The sequence below is a fragment of the Pristiophorus japonicus genome, chromosome 13 (assembly GCF_044704955.1).
Source record: "Pristiophorus japonicus isolate sPriJap1 chromosome 13, sPriJap1.hap1, whole genome shotgun sequence".
NCBI lineage: Eukaryota > Metazoa > Chordata > Chondrichthyes > Pristiophoridae > Pristiophorus > Pristiophorus japonicus.
Genome location: NC_091989.1, coordinates 24950053 through 24969846, shown reverse-complemented (window position 1 = coordinate 24969846; position 19794 = coordinate 24950053).

The window sequence follows — 19794 nt, the reverse complement described above, 5'->3', positions numbered from 1 at the left end:
AGGCTCTTCTCTTGTCTGCCTTATCGTCGCCTAACCAGTCTTTGGTTATGAAGCTTTGCTGGAGCCTTTCTATAAAGTCCTCCCAATTATCTCCAGCATTGTATTTTTCATCTGAGCCATTGGTCGCCATTCTGTGGATTCTGTAATCCTGTAGCTCGTCGCCACTGTAAAGTCCTGTCCCTGCGGTACAGACTCACACGAGGCACATGCTGAAGTCAAGGTCACTCAGGACCTGCACCTTTATTACACCGCTCTCGAATGCCACACTTGCCTGAGACCTGTCCTTATATACCTGTCTGGGACAGGTATCCAGTGTCTCCTGCAAGTGCACCCCTGGTGGTAAGATAAGCTTGTGGTTACAGGTCATCTCTAGTTACAGTCATGTATAGCATAAGATACAGTTATGTACAGTAGTGTGAGATACATGACAGAGTGGAAGCAAGTCTTCCTCGATTTCGAGGGACTGCCTATGATGATGTGCTGCTCCAACAGCTAAATTAAAAATTGGGCCTCAAAAGTAGTAATCTCGGGATTGCTACCAGTGCCACGTGCTAGTCAGAGTAGGAATCGCAGGATAGCGCAGATGAATACGTGGCTTGAGCAGTGGTGCAGCAGGGAGGGATTCAAATTCCTGGGGCATTGGAACCGGTTCTGGGGGAGGTGGGACCAGTACAAACCGGACGGTCTGCACCTGGGCAGGACCGGAACCAATGTCCTAGGGGGAGTGTTTGCTAGTGCTGTTGGGGAGGAGTTAAACTAATATGGCAGGGGAATGGGAACCAATGCAGGGAGACAGAGGGAGACAAAAAGGAGGCAAAAGCAAAAGACAGAAAGGAGATGAGGAAAAGTGGAGGGCAGAGAAACCCAAGGCAAAGAACAAAAAGGGCCACTGTACAGCAAAATTCTAAAAGGACAAAGGGTGTTAAAAAAACAAGCCTGAAGGCTTTGTGTCTTAATGCAAGGAGTATCCGCAATAAGGTGGATGAATTAACTGTGCAAATAGATGTTAACAAATATGATGTGATTAGGATTACGGAGATGTGGCTCCAGGATGATCAGGGCTGGGAACTCAACATCCAGGGGTATTCAACATTCAGGAAGGATAGAATAAAAGGAAAAGGAGGTGGGGTAGCATTGCTGGTTAAAGAGGAGATTAATGCAATAGTTAGGAAGGACATTAGCTTGGATGATGTGGAATCTATATGGGTAGAGCTGCAGAACACCAAAGGGCAAAAAACGTTAGTGGGAGTTGTATACAGACCTCCAAACAGTAGTAGTGATGTTGGGGAGGGTATCAAACAGGAAATTAGGGGTGCATGCAATAAAGGTGCAGCAGTTATAATGGGTGACTTTAATATGCACATAGATTGGGCGAGCCAAACTGGAAGCAATACGGTGGAGGAGGATTTCCGGGAGTGCATAAGGGATGATTTTCTAGACCAATATGTCGAGGAACCAACTAGGGGGGAGGCCATCTTAGACTGGGTGTTGTGTAATGAGAGAGGATTAGTTAGCAATCTCATTGTGCGAGGCCCCTTGGGGAAGAGTGACCATAATATGGTGGAATTCTGCATTAGGATGGAGAATGAAACAGTTAATTCAGAGACCATGGTCCAGAACTTAAAGAAGGGTAACTTTGAAGGTATGAGGCGTGAATTGGCTAGGATAGATTGGCGAATGATACTTAAGGGGTTGACTGTGGATGGGCAATGGCAGACATTTAGAGACGGCATGGATGAACTACAACAATTATACATTCCTGTCTGGCGTAAAAATAAAAAAGGGAAGGTGGCTCAACCGTGGCTATCAAGGGAAATCAGGGACAGTATTAAAGCCAAGGAAGTGGCATACAAATTGGCCAGAAATAGCAGCAAACCCGGGACTGGGAGAAATTTAGAACTCAGCAGAAGAGGACAAAGGGTTTGATTAGGGCAGGGAAAATGGAGTACGAGAAGAAGCTTGCAGAAAACATTAAGGCGGATTGCAAAAGTTTCTATAGGTATGTAAAGAGAAAAAGGTTAGTAAAGACAAACGTAGGTCCACTGCAGTCAGAATCAGGGGAAGTCATAATGGGGAACAAAGAAATGGCAGACCAATTGAACAAGTACTTTGGTTCGGTATTCACTAAGGAGGACACAAACAACCTTCCGGATATAAAAGGGGTCAGAAGGTCTAGTAAGGAGGAGGAACTGAGGGAAATCTTTATTAGTCGGGAAATTGTGTTGGGGAAGGCCGATAAATCCCCAGGGCCTGATGGACTGCATCCCAGAGTACTTAAGGAGGTGGCCTTGGAAATAGCGAATGCATTGACAGTCATTTTCCAACATTCCATTGACTCTGGATCAGTTCCTATCGAGTGGAGGATAGCCAATGTAACCCCACTTTTTAAAAAAGGAGGGAGAGAGTAAACAGGGAATTATAGACCGGTCAGCCTGACCTCAGTAGTGGGTAAAATGATGGAATCAATTATTAAGGATGTCATAGCAGTGCATTTGGAAAATGGTGACATGATAGGTCCAAGTCAGCATCGATTTGTGAAAGGGAAATCATGCTTGACAAACCTTCTGGAATTTTTTGAGGATGTTTCCAGTAAAGTGGACAAGGGAGCACCAGTTAATGTGGTATATTTGGACTTTCAGAAGGCTTTCGACAAGGTCCCACACAAGAGATTAATGTGCAAAGTTAAAGCACATGGGATTGGGGGTAGTGTGCTGACGTGGATTGAGAACTGGTTGGCAGACAGGAAGCAAAGAGTAGGAGTAAATGGGTACTTTTCAGAATGGCAGGCAGTGACTAGTGGGGTACCGCAAGGTTCTGTGCTGGGGCCCCAGCTGTTTACATTGTACATTAATGATTTAGACAAGGGGATTAAATGTAGTATCTCCAAATTTGCGGATGACACTAAGTTGGGTGGCAGTGTGAGCTGCGAGGAGGATGCTATGAGGCTGCAGAGTGACTAGGATAGGTTAGGTGAGTGGGCAAATGCATGGCAGATGAAGTATAATGTGGATAAATGTGAGGTTATCCACTTTGGTGGTAAAAACAGAGAGACAGACTATTATCTGAATGGTGACAGATTAGGAAAAGGGGAGGTGCAACGAGACCTGGGTGTCATGGTACATCAGTCATTGAAGGTTGGCATGCAGGTACAGCAGGCGGTTAAGAAAGCAAATGGCATGTTGGCCTTTATAGCGAGGGGATTTGAGTACAGGGGCAGGGAGGTGTTGCTACAGTTGTACAGGGCCTTGGTGAGGCCACACCTGGAGTATTGTGTACAGTTTTGATCTCCTAACTTGAGGAAGGACATTCTTGCTATTGAGGGAGTGCAGCGAAGATTCCCGGGATGGTGGGACTGACCTATCAAGAAAGACTGGATCAACTGGGCTTGTATTCACTGGAGTTCAGAAGAATGAGAGGGGACCTCATAGAAACGTTTAAAATTCTGACGGGTTTAGACAGGTTAGATGCAGGAAGAATGTTCCCAATGTTGGGGAAGTCCAGAACCAGGGGTCACAGTCTAAGGATAAGGGGTAAGCCATTTAGGACCGAGATGAGGAGAAACTTCTTCACCCAGAGAGTGGTGAACCTGTGGAATTCTCTACCACAGAAAGTAGTTGAGGCCAATTCACTAAATATATTCAAAAAGGAGTTAGATGAAGTCCTTACTACTCGGGGGATCAAGGGGTATGGCGAGAAAGCAGGAAGGGGGTACTGAAGTTTCATGTTCAACCATGAACTCACTGAATGGCGGTGCAGGCTAGAAGGGCTGAATGGCCTACTCCTGCACCTATTTTCTATGTTTCTATGTTTCTATAACACAGAGGTACATGCAGTGTGCTTTGGGCACGACAGACTTCAGGTGCTTAACATCAGATCATTGGCCTCTGTATTATGAGTAATAGCAGACCATGTGTGTATTATATTTGTCACCATTTATATTTATCAACTGTTTGTTCTTTGAGGGATTCAAGAAAGGAAGGTGCTTATTGAAAGAAAGGACACATGGAATTCAAAAGATTTTGTTGATTAATTAGATTTTACAAAATATGTAAATGATTTCAGTGTTTCCCTCGGCAACACAGAGGGCCTCAGCAGTGGAAATCATTACACGGAGCTTCAGGGAGGGCCTGAATCCTTACCACATCTATTTAAAGAGGTTAATCTCCAATTAGGTGGCTTGACTCCCCGTCAGCTGCTCCTGAACTGCTGTGTGAGCGGGCAGGATGGTAATGGTCACGTGTTTGCAGGAGCTAGTGCCTGGGATGTTGCAGTAACTGGTGATTAGTCAATGGCTGGTGACAGGACAGATGATTTGAATTAATATCATCTAGAAAATGACTAATTCTTTCAGCGCCAAGGAAAGTGACAGAATGTGAAGGTGTGTGAACGAGAGAGAGAGAAAGAAGGGAGTGGTTGCATGTTCCTGTGCTCAGAAAGACAGACTGTGTACCCGCACTCTGCGTGATTGAGGATTCTCGTTGGGAGCTCTGGATTGCCGAATCACCTTAGAGGGAGAAAGAGAGAAAGAGAAGACGAGAAAAAGCAGTTACACTGGGGGAGCAGAAAGAGAGCAAGAGAGAGATTCCTTAAATGAGAGAGGGACTGGTTACATCAAAGTGGGGTGGGGAGAGAAGGGAGAGATCAGTGATACCAGACAGGGTGAGAGAGATCAGTCTTACCAGGAAGAGGTACCAATTCAAAGTTCCCACAGCTGGGATAAGAAAGTTCCTCCCTCCCAACCAGAAAAACGTTTGTAATCAGTGGAGTCACAAACATGTATTTCCCTCAATAAACACTTCATGTGCCAGGGCTGCCCGGAATACCTCCTACTCCCCTCCCTCTGTTCAGAGCAAACAGTTATGTAGCTCACGGTCTATATAATACATGTGGAAGAGGGTGGGTGGCTCTTACAGAAATAAGCCCAAGATCTCTGGCCACAATCTCCTGGAAGGAATGGTAAGGCCATCATTGAATCATGCTCGGACTTGAGGTCATGATCTCGGCTGACAGTTCCGTGCAGTACTCAGGAAGTGGTGCATTGTAGGGAATGCCAATATTTGACGAAGAGCAGGGTGATCTACCGTAATCCACATTACGAAAAATTATTTAATTGCTGAGTGTGGAGCCCATTTTCTTACATAATCAACAGTCTTTGCATTTCATAGCGTCAAGTGTTTGAGATGTGATAAGTATTATTATTATAAGAAAGCTTAGAACACTATAATTCACATCGAGTCGTATTGGACAACTCAGCAGAGGGATCTTAATAGAACGTCTTTATATATCCTTTTTATTGAGGTCAATCAAAACAGAGTTTATTCCCCCAAAGTGCACTGCAAACCTGATTGCCATTAATAATATATGGGGTAAAACAGGCACAACGCTGACCAATTTAGTAGTAGACGGCCCACAACCAATCTGCACAGGCGTTCAGCCAGATGTTAAATTCGTCAAGCCCATTTTTATAGGCAGTTCGGGCAGCTGCCAAAAACAGGCCTTGGCGACTTAGTGAATTAGGGGCCGAACGCCTGTTGACACACCCGTGCTCTGCTCCAGTTCACCAGGCATTCATATGCCATTGCAAGTGGCCATCAACAAAACGGTAGGTTAAAATAATTTTCCTTCTAGTTTTAATGTGGAGCAGAGAGGGTCAGGAGTGGCCATCCTGGTTCCACAGTACATCTATCTGTCGGTCACGATCGGCTCCCTTCCCACCCCTCACCCTGGGACTTATACAAGGACCACTGTCGATGAGGCAGGTGGCTTGAAATTGAATTTTTCCCTTGGGCGAGCTGCCTGTAGCCAAGACCCAAGGACCAATTTCTAGCGATCCTGCGTTCTCCAACTCTGGGTAAGCTCTGCCTCCACAGCGCTTAGACTGGGCCCAAAAATGGGCCGATGTGCAAATTTACCCCTATGAGCAGTGAGGACGTTACATCTACAGCAGTTCACCACAAGACATTAATTTGCTTGCATGCAATATAAAACAAAACAAGCTGCTTCCCTAAGGAGCTCCAGCATTGCTCCCGGGCCATCAGACTCCTTTATCAATGTATGTGATCCAATGCCTGTTTTTCCTGTTAAACTGCAGTTCCATCCGGACTTCCCAAACAAAGCAGGAAGTACACCTCTAAGGAAATGGGATTATTGGGAGGAATTGTTGTCGTATTACTCCTCTTCCTTGTTGTCGCATTCGTTCTACTTACTTGTACCCTGAGGCGACAGCACAGGCAACACAATAGGGGCACTGTCGCAGCAGAACAAAACACCAACGTGGTAAGATACCCGGGACTGAGTGTGTCTGTGTACATAGAGAAAACTGAGGGGATCTGGTGCAACAGTCTATTATCTTAAATGGAGAAAACCAAGGTGGAGTAAGAGACAAAACAACATAAATCAAGAAGTAACATTACACGCTAAACTGATGGGCAGGAAAAGACCAACTGGTCCATCAAGCTGCTCTGGATGGCCAGACAATCATGACTAAACAGTTCCCCTAGCCTGCCCGCCACCCCTCCCCCTCCCCCCCGCCGACCTCTACAACCACGTAATGTCCTGGGAGAGGCAAAAGAAAAAGAGAAAAAGCCTAAGAAGCCTCGGCCAGCAGCCCTGAAGGTTACATATAAACCCATGAACAATGGCGGAAAGGCAAAGAGCACCCAGCCCAACCAGTCCGCCTCACACAACTGCGACACCCCTTACACTGAAACATTCTACACTCCACCCCAACCGGAGCCATGTGATTTCCTGGGAGAGGCAAAAACCAGATAAAAACCCAGGCCAATTTATGGAGAAAAAAAATCTGGGAAAATTACTCTCCGACCATCCAGGCGATCAAAACTAGTCCAGGAGATCACCCTGGCCATATTCGATTCCCTGCAGTACTTACCATTATACCTGTGCCGGCCAGCAAGAGGTTATCCAGTCTAATCCCAATTACCAGCTCTAGGTCTGTAACCCTGCAGGTTATGGCACTTTAAGTGCCCATCCAACCATCTCTTAAAAGTGGTGAAGGTTTCTGCATCCACCACTCTTCCAGGCAGTGAGTTCCAGATCCCCACAACCCTCTGCATAAAGAAGCCCCTCCCCCATCAAATCCCCCCTAAACCTTCCACCAACCACCTTAAAACTGTGCCCCCTCGTAATAGACCCCTCCACCAATGGAAATAGGCCCTTACTATCCACTATGTCCAGGCCCCTCAATATTTTGTATACCTCAATGAGGATTCCTCTCAACATCCTCTGTTCCAATGAGAACAAACCCAGCCTATCCATTCCAGGCAGCATCCTAATAAATCTCCTCTGCACCCTCTCTAGTGCAATCACGTTCTTCCTATAATACGGTGACCACAACTGCACGCAGTACTCCAGCTGTGGCCTAACCAAAGTATTATGCAATTTTAGCATAACCTCCCTGCTCTTATATTCTATGCCTCGGCCAATAAAGGCAAGCATTCCATATGCCTTCTTAACCACCTTATCCACCTGACCTGCAATTTTCAGAGATCTGTGGAGAAGCACTCCAATGTCCCTTTATTCATCTACACTATTAAGTGGCCTACCGCTTAATGTGTATTCCCTTTCCTTATTAGCCCTCCCAAAGTGCATTACCTCACACTTCTCTGAATTAAATTCCATTTACCACTGCTCTGCCCACCTGACCAGTAGATTGATATCCTCCTGCAGCCCATGACTTTCCACACAGCCAATTTTAGTGTTGTCTGCAAACTTTTTAATCATACTACCTATATTCAAATCTAAATCGTTGATATTTATCACAAAAGCAAGGGACCCAGTACTGAGCCCTGCAGAACCCCACTGGAAACATTCTTTCAGTCACAAAACATCCATCAACCATTACCCTTTGCTTCCTACCTCCAAGCCAATTTTGGATTCAACTTGCCATTTTGCCCTGGATCCCACGTGGGCAAAGTGGCAAGTCTACCATGTAGGACCTTATCAAAAGCTTTGCTAAAGTCCATATACACATCGTACGCACTACCCTCATCGACCCTCTTGGTTACCTCCTCAAAATATTCAATCAGGTTAGTCAAACACGATGTTCCCTTAATAAATCCGTGCTGACTGTCCCTAATGATGCCAAGCATTAAAAACCTCTTCAGGTTAAGAGTGAGGGAAAGCTGACAGAGATCAGGAGTTCCTTGGCTATCAGGCCCTGGCAAGAACGTACTGGAGTGAGAGATGGTGGGTGAGCCTCTGTTTTAACACAATGAGGAAGACTGTATTGGATGCTTTGGGGAAATAAGAGAGAAAAGCTCAGAAGAGAACTGGCCACAGTAGTATCAATAATACAGAACATAAGAACTCGGAGCAGGAGTAGGCCATAAGGCTCCTCGAGCCTGCGCCAGTCAATAAGATCATGGCTGAACATCTACATCAACTGCACTTTCCCACCCTATCCCTATATTCGTTGACTCCCTTAGTGCCCAAAAATCTGTCGATCTCAGTCTTGAATATAATTGACTGAACATCCACAGCCCTCTGGGGCTGGGTATTCTGTGGCGAGTGATTCAGTTCCTGACTCCCCAAAGCCTTTCCACCAACTACAAGGCACAAATCAGGAGTGTGATGCAATACTCCCCACAGTGCAGCTCCAACAACATTCAAGAAGCTCGACACCATCCAGGACAAAACAGTCTACTTCATTGGCACCCCATTCACCACCTTAAACATTCACTCCCTCCACCACCAGCGTAACATGGTTACAGTGTGTACCGTCTACAAGATGCACTGCAACAACTCACCACGGCTTCTTCGACAGCACCTCCCAAACCCACAACCTCTACCAACTTGAAGGAGAGGGCAGCAGGTGCATGGGAACACCATCAACTGCAAGTGCCCCTCCAAGTCACACAGCATCCTGACTTAGAAATGTATTGTCGCTCCTTCATAGTCGCTAGGTCACAATCCTGGAATTCCCTACCTAACAGCACTGTGGGAGTACCTTCACCACCCGGACTGCAGCGGTTCAAGAAGACGGCTCACCACCACCTTCTCGAGGGCAATTGGGGATAGGCAATAAATGCTGGCCTTGCCAGCGATATCCACATCCCATGAATTAATTTTTTAAAACTCTCATGGTGACCTCAAGGCTAGATAAGGCCTGCAAGGAACACAAGTCATTTATAGTAACCAGCTCCAGAGGTGTTGCTAAACACCAAAATGAATGTCTGCATGCGACCATTCAAACCTTTGTCGAAAATGCATTTCATGTAAGTTGCAATGCTGTCTCTAACTGGAAAAAACTGACTCATTTTCTCTCTCTCTCTCTCCCCTTCTTGCCTCATTTTCTTTTGTTCTCCACTCGCTGTTCTCAGAGCTTAAAGTGGTTCCAGCTGGTGAGTGTGTGGGATTGTTGTGTGTATTCTACAGCCCGACTGACTGCCTCTCTTCCGTGGCTACGTTCGCGCCAGGGTGTCCCTGGAGATGGAGCACACGGTGTCCACCGGTATACTCGGGGCCTTCCACGAGAGATGGGCACCGGAGGGACTGGAGTGCATCATCACCCCCGGCAACCAAATTTAAATTTGATTAAGTTCCATTTAAAGTTTTTATTTGTTAATTTGTGTGTTCTAGTGTCCCTTTAATAAGGGAGCACTCGGCTTTGTCAGTTTATTTAAAATAGTTGCGTGTACTCTACCCACTGTCTTTTCAGTGGGCTCAAATTTACAACAAGCTGATCACTTTAGGGGCTGTAATATGTTGGGTAGCTGTATGTCTAACTCACCAAACCCAGAGGGGCTGTGAGTTTGAGCCTGGAGGCTGCCCAAAACCCGGGCTCCCCTGTCTCAGTTGGATTGCAACTGTTCAGTCAGTGGATGGACACAGCAGAACACAACTTGGAATCAGATCAAATTATATTGTGAAAGGTTTCTGAATTATCTTCTGCAGCAAAAATACAATAAGTTAACTGATTTCAAATTAAGACAAGAACACAACTTCACGAAGAGGGTGGTGACTGTTTGGGAGGGAGTTGTCTAAGGTTGATAACATCAACAACCTTAAGAGGGAATTGAACAGGCATTTGGTGGGAAAATCAATTGAGAACTATGTATTGATTTTGGCACCAGGGTGGGTCCGATGGACCAAAAATGATCTTTTCCAGTCCTGTAAGAAGGCTGGAGTGAGCAAAGTCCATTCGGCCCATTAGTCCCGCTCTATCCATCCAATTGTCTTTTGAACCCATTTATACTATCCACTTCCATAGTAAATTATTCCACAGCCTCTTTACCAAAATGTGAAAATGTTCCCCCTTACCCCCTAACTTCCTATTTTGAATGCTATTTGATCTCTGTCAAAGTGAACAGTTTGCCTGGATCAACTTTGTTAATTAAAAGATCTTAACGTAAGAACTCTGGGGATGGTTCCAATACTGGATGGAAAACCATGCGCTGCATAAGTGATTTGGGAATATATGCTCCTGGCGAGCAATGCTCCATGCAATAAGATCATTTGCTCTATTGTTTTGAAGTTAGAGTAAAGGCATAGTGATGGAGCAGTGTTGAGGGAGCTTTATTCTACATCTGGCCTATGCTGTATCTGCCCTAGGAGTGTTTGATGAAACAGTGTAGAGGGAGCTTTAATCTGTATCTAACCCATACTGTAATTACCCTGGGAGTGTTTGATGGGACAGTGTAGAGAGAGCTTTACTTTGTATCATACGTCCTTACTATACAGTATAAATGCACACGAGGCTCATGCTTGAGAAAAGGTCAGTCTGTGACCTGTCCTTTATTTCATAGCACTCAAGTGATGGAAGTGGGTGGAGCTTCCCCTTTTATATCTGAAGGTCCAGGTTAGGAGTGTCTTCCACAAGTTCACCACCTAGTGGTCAGTGTTCTCACAGTGTACAACTTAGGTCAGATTATACATGGGTTACAATGCTGGTTGAATACATGACATCACCTCCCCCCCAAAGTCTTATTGGGATCACAGGTTGAGTCTCTCTGGTAGTTTACGCTCCCTTGTAGAGCGCCTGAGTTGAGGCTCCGGTTGTTGGGCCTGAGTGTCTGCTGTTTGCGGTGTCTGTTGACTGGGCTCTCCTCCCTTTGGTTCCTGTGTTTGGTCACCTGTGGTGGAGTGAACTCTACATCGTGTTCTTCCTCTGCTTCTTCTATGGGGTTGCTGAACCTCCTTTTTGTTTGATCCTCACGTTTGCAGCAGATTTGTCCATTGGTAAGTTTAACTACCAGAATCCTATTTCCCTCTTTGGCAACCACAGTGCCTGCGAGCCATTTAAGCCCTGCAGCGTAGTTGAGGACAAAAACAGGGTAATTTACATCAATACATCGCGCCCTCGCATTCCTGTCATGGTAGTCATATTGTGACTGGCGCCTGCTCTCGACAATTTCTTTCATGGTGGGGTGTATAAGGGATAACCGGGTTTTGAGCGTCCTTTTCATTAGCAGCTCTGCGGGTGGAACCCCTGTGAGCGAGTGTGGTCGGGATCTGTAGGCCAACAGGAGGCGTGATAAGCGGCTTTGTAGGGAACCCCCTTGGATTCTGAGCATCCCCTGTTTGATTATCTGCACTGCTCGTTCTGCCTGGCCATTTGAGGCCAGCTTGAACGGTGCCGTTCTAACATGGTTAATTACATTGCCTGCCATGAAGTCCTGTAATTCAGTGCTTGTGAAGCACGGGCCATTGTCGCTGACCAAGATGTCCGGTAGACCATGGGCGGCGAACATTGCCCGTAGACTTTCTACCGTGGTAGAGGATGTGCTTGAATTTAAAATGTCACACTCGATCCATTTGGAGTAGGCATCTACTACAATCAAAAACATTTTTCCCATGAAAGGACCTGCGTAGTCCACATGGATGCGTGACCAAGGCTTGGCGGGCCATGGCCAGGGGCTAAGGGGGGCTTCCCTGGGCGCATTGCCCAGCTGGGCACACGTGTTGAACCTGCAAACACAAAGTTCCAGATCTGCGTCTATCCCTGGCCACCAAACATGTGACCTGGCAATTGCCTTCATCATGACAATGCCCGGGTGCTCATTGTGGAGTTCTCTGATGAACATCTCTCTGCCCATCTGGGGCATGACTACGCGGTTTCCCCACAGTAGGCAATCGGCCTGAATCGAGAGTTCATCCTTGCGCCTGTGAAATGGTTTAAATTTCTCACAGCATGCCCTGTACGTGGCTGCCCAGTCCCCATTCAGGACACATTTCTTGACTAGAGACAATAGCGGGTCTCTATTTGTCCAGACTTTAATCTGACGGGCTGTCACGGGTGAGCCTTCGCTTCTGAAAGCTTCAACAGCCATGACTATCTCAGCAGCATGCTCGGTAGTCCCCTCAGTGGTGGCTAGTGGGAGCCTGCTGAGTGCATCGGCGCAGTTTTCGGTGCCCGATCTATGCCGAATTGTGTAGTCATAGGCGGCTAACGTGAGTGCCCACCTCTGTATGCGGGCCGATGCGTTTGCATTTATGGCTTTGTTGTCGGCCAAAAAGAACGTTAGGGGTTTGTGATCTGTCTCCAGCTCACATTTCCTGCCAAACAGGTACTGGTGCATTTTCTTTACCGCACATATACATGCGAGCGCCTCCTTTTCTACCATCCCGTAGCCCCTTTCTGCCTGGGACAGACTTCTGGAGGCATAAGCTACCGGCTGTAACTGACCCTTGGCATTGACATTCTGCAACACACACCCGACACCATAGGACGGCGCATCGCACGTTAACACAAGTTTCTTACATGGGTCATATAGCGTTAACAGATTGTTGGAACATAACAAATTGCGTGCTCTATTAAAAGCCCTTTCCTGGCTGTCCCCCCAGACCCATTCGCGACCTTTGCGTAGGAGCACGTGTAGTGGCTCTAGCAGCGTGCTCAATTTGGGAAGAAAGTTTCCAAAATAGTTCAGGAGCCCCAGGAATGAACGCAGCTCCATCGTGTTATGGGGTCTGGGTGCTCTCTGGATTGCTTCCGTCTTGGACGCAGTAGGGCTGATCCCGTCTGCTGCTACCCTCATCCCCAGGAATTCTACGTCTGGAGCTAGGAAGACGCACTTCACCTTTTTCAGTCGCAGCCCTACCCGGTCCAGTCTGCGTAGCACCTCCTCCAGGTTGTGGAGGTGTTCTTCAGTATCGTAACCCGTAATGAGGATGTCGTCCTGAAAAACCACCTTCCCTGGAATCGACTTGAGGAGGCTTTCCATATTTCGTTGGAAGATCGCGGCAGCCGAGCGAATCCCGAACGGACATCTGTTGCACTCAAACAACCCCTTGTGTGTCGTGATGGTGGTCAGCTTCTTCGACTCACTCGCCAGCTCCTGGGTCATGTAAGCTGAGGTCAGGTCCAATTTTGAAAAAATTTTGCCACCAGATAGCGTCGCAAAGAGGTCCTCCGCTCTCGGTAGCGGGTACTGGTCTTGGAGTGACAGCTGATTGATGGTGGCCTTGTAATCACCACATATCCTGACCGACCCATCCGCCTTGAGCACCGGCACAATCGGGCTCGCCCAGTCACTGAATTCGACTGGTGAGATGATGCCTTCCCTCAGCAGGTGGTCCAATTCGCCTTCTATCTTTTCCCGCATCACGTACGGCACCGCTCTGGCCTTGTGGTGTACTAGCCTGGCATCCGGGTTTATGTGAATCACTACCTTGGCCCCCATGAAAGTGCCAATGCCGGGTTGAAATAATGAGTCAAATTTGTCCAGGATCTGTGAGCATGATACTCGCTCCACAGAGGAAATTGCATTGACATCGCCCCATTTCCAGTTCATGACAGCAAGCCAACTCCTCCCCAGTAGTGCGGGACCGTCCCCTGGGACAATCCAGTCTGTTCTCCGAATCTTTGTGGGTCACAAAAGAATTGCATTTTTATTCTGCCTAGCACCGGAATGATCTGCTTTATGTAAGTCCGTAGCTGTGCGTCAATCTGCGATAATTTTGACCTTCTGGCCTTGGACGCCCACAACTTTTCGAACTGTTTGATACCCATCAGGGACTGGCTGGCCCCCGTGTCTAGCTTGATACTGAGATGCCATTGAGGAACACTTTCATCATTATCGGTGGTGTCCTGGTGTATGAACTGTATATGTGCTCCACATGAACTCGCTGAACTTCAGCTTCCAGCGATTTCCCCCAGTGTTAATTTCTGCAATTTCTGCAGGTATTTTGCTCACCTCTGCAAACTCCGGCTGAGTGTGTGCCTCCACGCCTCCAGCATGAGCTGCTGTTTGAAACAAAAGGTCTCTTGCCAGTCGATCGTCCCTGACTGCCCCTGTTATTACCCTTGAGTGCGCCATTAACAGGTGTTGATGGCCCCATTACTGGCCGCGTGAATCGCCGTTCAGCTTGCCATTGTCTCTGTCGAACTCCCCCTCTGGGTTCGACTACATGTTGGGGCATGCCCGACTGCCCTTGTCTGTCTGGAGAACTGTGTGCTGCTTTAACAATGTTGAATCTCTGTCCCAACCATTCCTTAACACAGTACTTCTCGTCTGTTCTGCTAGTGGCCATGCTCGCGTGGTTTAAATCCCAGTTTCTTGACGCCATTGATACGTCCTTACTGTACAGTATAAATGCACACGAGGCCCATGCTTGAGAGAAGGTCAGTCTGTGACCTGTCCTTTATTTCATAGCACTCAAGTGATGGAAGTGGGTGGAGCTTCCCCTTTTATTTCTGAAGGTCTAGGTTAGGAGTGTCTCCCACAAGTTCACCACCTAGTGTTCTTAGTGTACAACTTAGTGTTCTTAGTGTACAACTTAGGTCAGATTATACATGGGTTACAATGCTGGTTGAATACATGACAGTTCCCCCTTACCCCCTAACTTCATATTTTGAATGCTATTTGATCTCTGTCAAAGTGAACAGTTTGCCTGGATCAACTTTGTTAATTAAATGATCTTAACGTGAGGACCCTGAGGATGGTTCCAATACTGGATGGAAAACCATGCGCTGCATAAGTGATTTGGGAATATATGCTCCTGGCGAGCAATGCTCCATGCAATATGATCATTTGCTCTATTGTTTTGAAGTTAGAGTAAAGGCATAGTGATGGAGCAGTGTTGAGGGAGTTTTATTCTACATCTGGCCTATGCTGTATCTGCCCTAGGAGTGTTTGATGAAACAGTGTAGAGCGAGCTTTACTCTGTATCTAACCCATACTGTACCTGCCCTGGGAGTGTTTGATGGGACAGTGTAGAGGGACCTTTACTCTGTATCTAACCCGTACTGTACCTGCCCTGGGAGTGTTTGATGGGACAGTGTAGAGGGAGCTTTACTCTGCATCTAACCCGTACTGTACCTGCCCTGGGAGTGTTTGATGGTACAGTGTAGAGGGAGCTTTACTCTGTATTTAACCCGTACTGTACATACTCTGGGAATGTTTGATGGAATAGTGTAGAGGGAGCTTTACTCTATCTAACCCATACTGTAATTACCCTGGGAGTGTTTGATGGGACAGTGTAGAGGGAGCTTTACTCTGTATCTAACCCATACTGTACATACCCTGGGAATGTTTGATGGAATAGTGTAGAGGGAGCTTTACTCTATCTAACCCATACTGTAATTACCCTGGGAGTGTTTGATGGGACAGTGTAGAGGGAGCTTTACTCTGTATCTAACCCATACTGTACATACCCTGGGAATGTTTGATGGAATAGTGTAGAGCGAGCTTTACTCTATCTAACCCATTCTGTAATTACCCTGGGAGTGTTTGATGGGACAGTGTAGAAAGAGCTTTACTTTGTATCTAACCCGTGCTGTATGTGATCAGGGAGTACTTCATATGCAAGTGCTTAGAGAGCTTTACTTTGAGTCTAACTTAAGAGTGACAGTGGTACATATACCTATAAATTTCCAACTGATGAACTTAAAAATTTACCAAAGACAAAAAACTGAACAGAAAAATGAAACAGTCTTACTTAACATATTTTATTAACATTTCTTTGTTTTCTCTCTGTAATTCAGGTTAACACCAACAAACCAGAACCATCCTACAGTAATCTGGCCTATATAAACGAGGGGTTCAGTAACTGCAATGAAGAATCCAACGATGGGGGTGCTACATGCGATCAGGGGAGAATCTCAAGCGAACTGCTTGATGCTGCACCGGTTCAAGAATCAAAATGTGCCGTCAAACCCATCCTGACTAATGGAAAGCCAGCGCGAATCGCTGACTGCAAGTCCGTGTGCATCAAAGCTGATGTAACGGCAAAGGAAATTAGTTCTGATATCAGACATCAATATTCAGAATGTAAGAATGAGGAACACAGAGGAAATGAGGACAGCCTATTTGGAGTTAACCTGCAATTGCCCACAGTAGTGGAGAATGAGCCAAGCAAGACTGGCATGGAGGAGAGGCCACAATGTGAAAATAAGGCAGAGCCTTCTGAATTCACAACGAAAACAGTGCAGGAAGCAGCAGGGCACCTGGGAGCCGTGCCGGGGGAAATAAAACGCTCAGTGTTTGCAGCAGACCAAGACTGGTCAGCAAACACGGTAGGAGGACAAAAGTGTTCAGTATCTACAGCAGGACTAGAGGGCCTAGTGACTGCAGAAGGACGAAAGCAATCGGTGTCTGCAGCAGAACAATGGCACCCAGTGACCATGACAAAAGGACAAGAGCACATAGCATGTTCAGAAAAAGATGCAGGTGCAGTGGATCCAGTGGCAGGAGATACAATCACAAAGCGTGCAGCAGCCACAGATTACCCAGTAGCCACAGAGCAGCCAGCAGCAGTGGCGCACCCATCGGTTGTAAAGCAGCCAGTAGCAGAAGTGGTAGTGGAGCATCCAGTGGAAGTAGAGAATCCATTATCAGTGATGCATCCAGTGGCAGTAGAGCATCCAGCGGCTATGCAGCATCCAGTAGAAGTAGATAATCCAGAGCCAGTGGAACATCTAGTGGCAGTAGTGTGTCCAGCATCGACAGAGCATCCAGTGACAGTACAGCATCCAGAGGTTACAAAGCAGCCAGTGGTAGGAGAAATGGCAGTAGACTATCCAGCAGCCACAGAGTGTCCAGTGGCAGAAGGAGTAGTCATACAGTGTCCAACGACAGGTGTGACCATAGAGTTCCGAGAGGGAAGAGTGGTGACAGTAGAAGCCAGATCAGCAAGAAAAGCATCCATAGAAACTCCAGTGGTGTCCACAGAGTTTCTGGCAGCTGCAGGAGTGGCCACAGAGGTTCCAGCTGCAGGAGTGGCCACAGAGGTTCCAGCTGCAGGAGTGGCCACAGAGTGTCCAGCTGCAGGAGTGGCCACAGAGTGTCCAGCTGCAGGAGTGGCCACAGAGTGTCCAGCTGCAGGAGTGGCCACAGAGTGTCCAGCAACAGGCGTGGCCACAGAGTGTCCAGCAACAGGCGTGGCCACAGAGTGTCCAGTAACAGGCGTGGCCACAGAGTGTCCAGCAACAGGAGTGACCACAGAGTGTCCAGCAGCAGGAGTGGCCACAGAGTGTCCAGTAACAGGAGTGGCCACAGAGTGTCCAGTAACAGGCGTGGCCACAGAGTGTCCAGCAACAGGAGTGGCCACAGAGTGTCCAGTAACAGGCGTGGCCACAGAGTGTCCAGTAACAGGCGTGGCCACAGAGTGTCCAGCAACAGGAGTGGCCACAGAGTGTCCAGCAGCAGGAGTGGCCACAGAGTGTCCAGCAGCAGGAGTGGCCACAGAGTGTCCAGCAACAGGAGTGGCCACAGAGAGTCCAGCAGCAGGAGCGGCCACAGAGTGTCCAGCAGCAGGAGTGGCCACAGAGTGTCCAGCAGCAGGAGTGGCCACAGAGTGTCCAGCAGCAGGAGTGGCCACAGAGTGTCCAGCAGCAGGAGTGGCCACAGAGTGTCCAGCAGCAGGAGTGGCCACAGAGTGTCCAGCAACAGGCGTGGCCACAGAGTGTCCAGCAGCAGGAGTGGCCACAGAGTGTCCAGCAGCAGGAGTGGCCACAGAGTGTCCAGCAGCAGGAGTGGCCACAGAGTGTCCAGCAGCAGGAGTGGCCACAGAGTGTCCAGCAGCAGGAGTGGCCACAGAGTGTCCAGCAACAGGCGTGGCCACAGAGAGTCCAGCAGCAGGCGTGGCCACAGAGTGTCCAGTGGCAGGAGGATCGACCATAATGGGCCCAGAGGGAGAAGCACCTACAGAGGGTCAAATGGAAGCCAAAGAGAGCCCAGCAACAGGAGGCGTAGGTATGGAGGTCCCAATGGTGGCCAGCATTGGTCCTTCAGCAGGAGAAATGAGTCCAGAAGCTACAGGGAATCTAGCGGCCCGAGCAGTCATAGAATGTCCAGTGGCTGCAGAGGGTCCAGTAGCCACAGATTACTTGACAGATGCTGAAAGAGACAGTTCTGAAACTCTAGCGCAGAGCACTGCAGATACTGTGATGCTTTAGAGAACACAGGATGAGGAAACCAAGCACCCAAGGAGATTAAGAATCAGTAGATCTGCCTCCTCATCAGAGCACTCTGACTTGAGAATGTTGCCGAATCAGGCACTGTATGAAGAGGATGATGTAGAACTTTCCTAACATGGATTAAAAAAGAAACTACAACTACTGAGTAACTGTGAAGTAAAGTGTTTCCCCCACCCCAGCACTGTCCAATACCTTTGAGTAAAATATGCTAAGTCCTCACCATTTACAGCATGAAGATTTCCTGTCTTCAGCTCTGTCTGCAGAAATGCACGGTCTCTTAAAAACCCTCTAACCTGCATTCCTGCAGCTTTAGTGCTGTTGAAAGACCCGTTTGCTGCCAAATTACAGAAAGGCTCAATGTATTTTGCTGCTGCAGCCAAAATGGATGAAATGTTCAAAGATAAAACATTTTTTTTTAAAAGGAGGGATAAATCATGATTAGAACCCACAGCACTTTGATCATCTTCTGAAAAATAAAGTTTGTTTGAAATTTGTTCTTGGGTTATGTATGGGCTTTGCTGGCAAGGCTAACATTTATTGCCGATCCCTGGTTGCCCAAGAGAAGGTGGTGGTGAGCCGTCTTATTGAATCGCTGCACTCTATGTGGTTAAGGTTCTCCCACAATGTTATTAGGTAGGGTGTTCCAGGATTTTGACCCAGCGACAATGAAGGAACGGCGATATATTTCCAAGTCAGGGTGGTGTATGATTTGGAGGGGAACTTTGAGGTGATGGTGTTCCCATGCACCTGCTGCCCTTTTCATTCTAGTTGGTGGTCACGGGTTTAGGAGGTGCTGCCAAAGAAGTCTTGCTATAGTGCATCCTGTAGCAAGAACACACTGCAGCCTGTGGTGAAGGGAGTTCAAGGGGTTCCCATCAAGCAAATTGCTTTGCCCTGGAAAGTGTCAAACTTCTTAACTGTTGAAGCTGGATTAACGTTTCAGGTGTGATCCTTTATCGAACCAGTAGGAACAATCCCGCCCGAAACGTGAGCTTTTAAGCATTTCCAACATTTTGTTTTTATTTCAGTTTTTTAGTGATTATGTTTATTTACACATCTCACGGTTTAAGGTTTAAATTTTATGTCAGATTTAAAACCAGATTAGAGAATGCATTCTTGTCAAGCTGAGAGTGCAAAGTCTCTATAGTGGTAACAACTAAGAAGAATTTACTGGCCTAATCCCTCCCTAACATTTCCATGCCCGCCATATCCCAGAATGCAGCTCAGAGCACAACAGTTTAATTTTGGGGGAAAGGATAGGTTGAAATCACACTTAGGTACCACAGCGATATTATGGGGATTTGGTTTATTTTAAGTAGACACCAAGGGCTTATTAAGCCTTGCGCACTGTCAGTCAGCAAGCTCCTGGCACTCAAAGCTTATGTCCTGCACTACTACTATTTGCCTTTAACATAGTA